We start from the raw sequence: 6,713 nt of genomic DNA on the forward strand, positions 1-6,713 counted from the left end.
AGAGCATCCCGAATTTGCTCTTTAGGTATTCGCAATGCGTTCGAACTTTTAAGAATTTATCTATTGGTTAGGTTTCAATATGATAGCTTCAGTCTTACGTTCGGAGATCTGAAGCTTCGCAGACTCGCACCAATTTACGATCGCGTTGACCACCCGTTGGCCTTCTAATTCAATTTCGTTTCGCGAGTTACCGTTTACAACAACGAGATCATCCGCGTACGCGGCAAACCGATTTTCGATCAAGCCTTCTAGGAGCCGCAAAAGGCCGTCGAACATGAGGTTGCAACAAGCCGGACCGAGGACGGAGCCCTGTGGGCATCTTCTCGTGGCCCTTTTAGACACCTCCGTAGAGCCGAACGTGATTCTAACTTTACGGTTGTCAAAATAACTCCGGAGTACCTCGAAGACGTTTCGCGGACAATTACGTTCTTTCAGACTAGCTAGTACAAGGGGCCACCAGACATTATCAAAAGCCCCGGAGATGTCGAAGAGAAGCGCCACGGCATACCTCTTTTCAGAGGCAGAGACCATACGCCGCAACTCCACAACAGCATCCTCCGTCGACCTTCCGGGCATAAACCCGAACTGTCGATCGGAGACCCTACCCGGTGCCAATGAAGTGTCATTGAGGCGGGTTTTAAGAAGTTTCTCGAAAAGTTTTCCTACTACGGAGAGGAGACAGATGGGCCTATAGGATTTCGGATCCTTCTCGTCCTTGTCCTCACCCTTCAGTAGGACTCGAAATGAGCCCTCCTTCCAGATAGAGGGAAAGACGCCCCACTGAAGGCATCCGTTGAATAACTTAATAAACTGACCGAGAATTATCCTACAAGCGGCTTTCAATACCGCAACCTCAATAAGGTCCATTCCTGGCGCCTTATTATATCTAAAGGTTTTCACCGCCACAGCCATTTCTGCCGCAGTAAAGAATAAGGCGTCGGTTGTGTCGGGGGAAACCCTCGAAGCGAGACGGATTTCACGTTGTTCGAACGTGTCCTCCTCTTCCCGGTCATTGCCGTGCGATGTGACGAACTTCTGCCAGCTCGCAAGCTTCGCCTTCCTCACCTTTTTGCTGTATTGCCGCAAAGAAGAGTGCTATTCCAGCTTTAGAGCAAAGTGAGTGTGCACGTCCAAGAGGTAGCTGGCGGTCTCCTCTAAAGTCTTTGTGGAATATTCGCCACACCGGAGTGTGCTGAGCACCCCTTCAACTTGGAGTTTTCTCGCCTGGAGTTTATAAACGAGTCCCCAGGGCTCCGAGTTACCGTGCGATGTGACAAACTTCCGCCAGCTCGCAAGCTTCGCCTTCCTCACCTTTTTGCTGTATTGCCGCAAAGAAGAGTGCTATTCCAGCTTTAGAGCAAAGTGAGTGTGCACGTCCAAGAGGTAGCTGGCGGTCTCCTCTAAAGTCTTTGTGGAATATTCGCCACACCGGAGTGTGCTGAGCACCCCTTCAACTTGGAGTTTTCTCGCCTGGAGTTTATAAACGAGTCCCCAGGGCTCCGAGTTACCGTGCGATGTGACAAACTTCCGCCAGCTCGCAAGCTTCGCCTTCCTCACCTTTTTGCTGTATTGCCGCAAAGAAGAGTGCTATTCCAGCTTTAGAGCAAAGTGAGTGTGCACGTCCAAGAGGTAGCTGGCGGTCTCCAAGAGCGGTATTCCAGCTTTAGAGCAAAGTGAGTGGGCTCGTCCCGCCATCTTTGGAGTGCACGCCTCTTCCTATATACTCCCTTTTTGAGTATTATAAGTTCGATTGTCCACCATAATTCGACTGTCCACCACGGGTTGGACTTCCTAAAACGTCTCTTTTTTGGCATTGACGCGGAACAGGCTTCGGTGAGTACCTCCGCCAGCGTCTCTGTCATCTCCTCTACTCTATCCGCAGTACAAACATCGAGGACCTCCAGTCTTGATCTTGAAAGATCAGTCAGGCTCGCGGAGAACCGCTCCCAGTCAGCCCGATGAGTGTCAAACCTCATGTTCGCGGCACCCCGATCTCCATCTGACCCCTTTGGCACCCTCAATCTGATGTCGACTGCGTTGTGGTCGCTGGTCGTCCAGTCGGACCTCACTTTCCACTCACTGATGAACTTGTTCATGGAGGACGACACCAGGGTTACGTCGATGAAAGACGAGCCTCTTGCCGTCCAAAAAGTGGGTCCCTGTCCAACGTCATTAACCACATTCATTCCATATGCTCGTATGAGGTCTTCAAATTTCGCACCTCTTTTGTCTGTCTCTTGGGAACCCCAGAGTGACGACCGAGCTTCTACCGCAACTAACAATCTCTTCCCCCTCAGGGAATGAAGCACCACTTCGAGGTGCCTGAGGTATTCCTCTATCTCGTCGCTGTACTGCAAATAGCACGATACGACATAGAAAGAGAAATTGGGAGCCTGCACTTCCACACAGACACAGTGTGTCGTGCTAAGCTGCGAGACGAATACCATTTGAAATTGAGGGTTACAGACTGCCACTGCAGCCCACGGGCGTTGTGAGCGTACAGCGGCTACCCTCATATTCTTTCCTAAGCCTACGAAGGTGTGGCTCTTGCCATGCTTCTTGACGTGCAACTCCTGCAATAACAGGACGTCAAGTCGCTTCTCTGCAATGAGCTGACGCACCTCACCCGTTACTACAGCTGAACGCCTCATGTTCAGCTGCAGTATCCTCACTCCCGTGGACGCAAGTGAGGGAGGGGGGACGCAGTTTGCCGGAGCTTGTTGCAGCGGCCGCAAAGAAAAACCCGGTTCACACACGCTGTGGGGTTGGGGGACATTTGCGTATTTAATCTTATTTTCTATCGCGGGTTTGTTCGCGGAGCTATTCGCGGAGCTAATCGCGGGCCTAATCGCGGAAACTAACGCTGTATTATATATCCTATTTCTAATTTCTTCCCAGTCGATGACTGCCGGTGAAGACCACACGGAACTGCTACTACTGCTACTACTATCGCATCGCGTTAACTCGATTCGGACGGCGCGAAGGCCGCAACCATGGGACTGTGCACAAAGTCGTGTTACGCCGCGGACTCGCTCGGGCACAGCTTGGCGAGGCGCTCTCGAGGAAGCGGAGGCCGTCTCCAAGCGCGCGCACGAGCGTACTCGCGACTCGACGACAGGCACGTCCTTTGCATCCCTAACGGCGGTCCCACCCGGCGGGAAGCTATCAGCCAGGCGGGCACTCCTCACCAAAAGTTTTAAAAAATTACAGAACATGATTTTATTCCCACGAGTAGTGTGGAAAGAAGGTCGAATAGCGCAGAGCCACCTTTACGCCACCAAGCCTAAATACAACGGGGGGACGGTAGGTACCCCGAGGTGGTGGACCGCTAGCGACCGTGATTTTACTATCGTCACGGCCATTCAGATTGTCGGCACGGCCCGAACCTTAACCTTACGACGGGCGCCATTCGTAGGAAACGCCTACCTATCTAGCTAACTAGCTATAACGTCGATTTCCCTACCGAACCGGAGCGAATTTAAACAAACAAACGACCGGATGAAAGTGGAAAACGACGGCGAGAGATGGAACTATCGTCACGGCCATTCAGATTGTCGGCACGGCCCGAACCTTAACCTTACGACGGGCGCCATTCGTAGGAAACGCCTACCTATCTAGCTAACTAGCTATAACGTCGATTTCCCTACCGAACCGGAGCGAAACGAAAACGAACGACCGGACGATGAAAATAGAAAACGACGACAAAAGATGGAAACCTGAAAATAAAGAAATATTAGTAACCCCCGGTTCCGTCGCCGCTGGGTCCACAATCTCAGAAGCGCAGGGCCCGGTGGGTGAGTACAGCAGCCCCTGTTCCTCTCCACTGTACCGAGGTACAATAGAGACAAACGGATGGGGATGGGCTGCCGGGAAGTACGGAAAGGTGGTGAGAGGAAAGATAGGAAGGACGCCGTCACTTATGAGCCATTCGATCAGCATCAGTTTTCAACCACGACACTCCCGGACTCCGAGATCGACTCAGAACATCACCCGCGCAGGCCGGGATCCGGTGGATCAGGGCCGATCACCAGCACCGGCGCGAGGATCAGTAAGGAGCGTCACCCGGACGTCCATTAGAGAATCATAGTATCACTGATGCCGGCTCATGACTATGCGGAAAAGGGGAAAACACTCGCTGTGACATCACTCAGCCGACACGTACCGAATCTTACTTTCCAAAGTAGGCGCGTTCTCAGGAGTACCACGAGAAGGTGGATGCACATCTTGAACGTGAGAGGCTAGAGATCCTAACGAGAGGACTGATATCGCGTAGCGATTCCGCATCGCATAGCGCTTCGCATCACGTTCCAACCCTGACCCTCAGACCCCGAGGTCGACTCAGAACATCACCCGCGCGGGCCGGGATCCAACGGACCGAGATGGATCACCAGCACCGGCGCAAGGATCAATAAAGAGCGTCACCCGGACGTCCTTCAGAGAGTCACGGTAACTCCCCGCCTATCCATACAGCGGTTCACGCTTGTGTATGTATCTCCTCCACTACGATTTGGCGTGTTGCGCGTCTCGAATCTGGGCCGTATTCCGATATTCACTGCCGACTGCCGGTACTGAAAATCTATAATATATGTGACGTAAACAAGTTTTAATTGTCGGTTAGAGTTAACAGACATTGGAAATAATCACCCATAGACATGTAATCTATCCAGACGCTAGCTAGCATTTTTCTCTATTTCCTATAACGCATATACATATAAATAATATTACACGCTAAACGGGCGGTAGACGAAATATCGCTAATATGTTTCGTGTATTTATTTGTGGACAAACGCTAGACAAAATAAAGCTGCCATGTTCACGTAAGCTAGATTTTTTCTAGCGCCTGACTAACTAAAACTAGCTTGAGTAAACTGGATAGACGCTACACACTAGGACCAAACCAGTTTGCCATGGACAAATTTCCACACGGGATGTTATTTTGTTTCTTTTTTTTGTTAAATGAGGAACGTAGGTATTGAAAATATGAAATGAATTATGATTATGAATTTTTTTTTATTTTCCAGGGGCATGTGCCCCTCCTTACTCCCCCTTGCGGACGCCTATGGCGCCGCCATGCGGCTGGAGTTGGGGTCGAAGCGACCTCCGTATACTTAGCAGACAAATTTGATATTTCTTGTTTTTTATTATTTCAATCGTTTAGGAACTGTTTGGCCAATTTAGGAATATGTTCTCATAGTTTAGGAAATAATAATTTATTTATAATAAAAGAAAATTAATTGAGCGTATAGTTAGCAGACATAATTTTTAAAAAATTTCTTTTTTATTTTAATCAACGTGAAATCATTTGGGAAACACGTCTGTAATGTTTTCAACGTTTGGGAAATAATAGTTTATTTTATAATAATTAATTTTTTATTAGATAATAATCCGGAACCGGATACATAAGTAGTGGGATTCAATAACTTGTTATCGACAGTTTTCGGTATCGTTAACTAGCGACGGCCAATGGCAAGGACAATTCTGGTGAAAAGTGCAATTCTCGTAGGCTATTGCTCGCTAACGACAACGATAACCGTCGCTAAGATGTTTAGAGAATTCTGCTACTGATATGCAAAGCTAGATGGACGGGATCCGATATAGCCCACATTTCTAATTCACCAGTTGCACACTAGGACTTTCTGATTGGTCAATCGTACTGTATTGTTCCATTTCCTTATGCATACATATATGGACCAATTAATTAATTTTCTTATGCATATGTTTTTGCGCTATGCAAATTTGTCTGGATATACCTTTACGGTTACGACTAAAATTTTTTCACGTGGCAGACCTGTAGCGGGATTCAGTAACTTGTTATCGACAGTTTTCGGTATTGTTAACTAGCGACAGCCAATGGCAAGGACAATTCTGGTGAAAAGCGCAATTCTCATAGGCTATCGCTCGCTAACGACAACGATAATCTTCACTAAGATGTTTAGAGAATCCTGCTACTGGTCTACAATAGAGTTGTAAGTGCCGTGGCACATAGAAAAACTTAAGCAGTAAGACTTAAGACTAAAAGGGCCGTGGCACATAGAAAAACATAAGCAATAAGACTTAAGCAATAAGCGAATTGACCAATCACGGTCGAACAGTAAGGCAGCCATATTGAAACGTAAGCAATGCTGAAAATTCCGTATGGATGAAATTCTTAAGTCTTACTGCTTAAGTTTTTATATGTGTTTTTCATCCATACGGAATTTTCAGCGTTGCTTACATTTCAATATGGCTGCCATACTGTTCCCTGCCGAAAATGGTCGATTAAAACCGATTAGAACATAATCCGTTTTATTTGGTTTTAATCAGTTTTAATCGGTTCAATCCGCGCCCGGACTAAAAAGTTATCGATTTTAATTCCGAACGAACTATAATCGGTTTTAATATCGCTTTCGCGGATTATTTCCAATCTAAAATCATTACATTCTAATCCATATTGTTGTCAATCCAAATAAACACGAATAATCAAATGGATATTGTGGCTGCCGTAGGTCCTCACATTAAGCACAATCCGCGATACAATAGTGCACCCGCAACTTGGCGGCCCACGCGCTCGCGCGTCCGAGCATAGTTCCGGGCGGCGCCGCTACGCGGCGAAGGCCGAGCGAACCAATCTGGAAGTAGAAAGCGGTCAAGCGGGGATATAAGGCGGACCCTCTGCGGAGAAATCGTATATTTGTTTTTGACAACTGAGTTTCAATTGCAGAAGCGCCGATTCA

At 48.0% G+C, this 6,713-nt stretch overlaps 1 pseudogene; it reads right to left on the minus strand.

Moving 5' to 3' along the window:
- Positions 1–6,210: 6,210 nt before the first annotated feature.
- The window catches only part of LOC115239540, a 28,535-nt pseudogene continuing 28,032 nt past the window's right edge, over positions 6,211–6,713 (minus strand).

The sequence above is a fragment of the Formica exsecta genome, unplaced genomic scaffold (assembly GCF_003651465.1).
Source record: "Formica exsecta isolate Colony F162 unplaced genomic scaffold, ASM365146v1 scaffold1161, whole genome shotgun sequence".
Classification (NCBI taxonomy): domain Eukaryota; kingdom Metazoa; phylum Arthropoda; class Insecta; order Hymenoptera; family Formicidae; genus Formica; species Formica exsecta.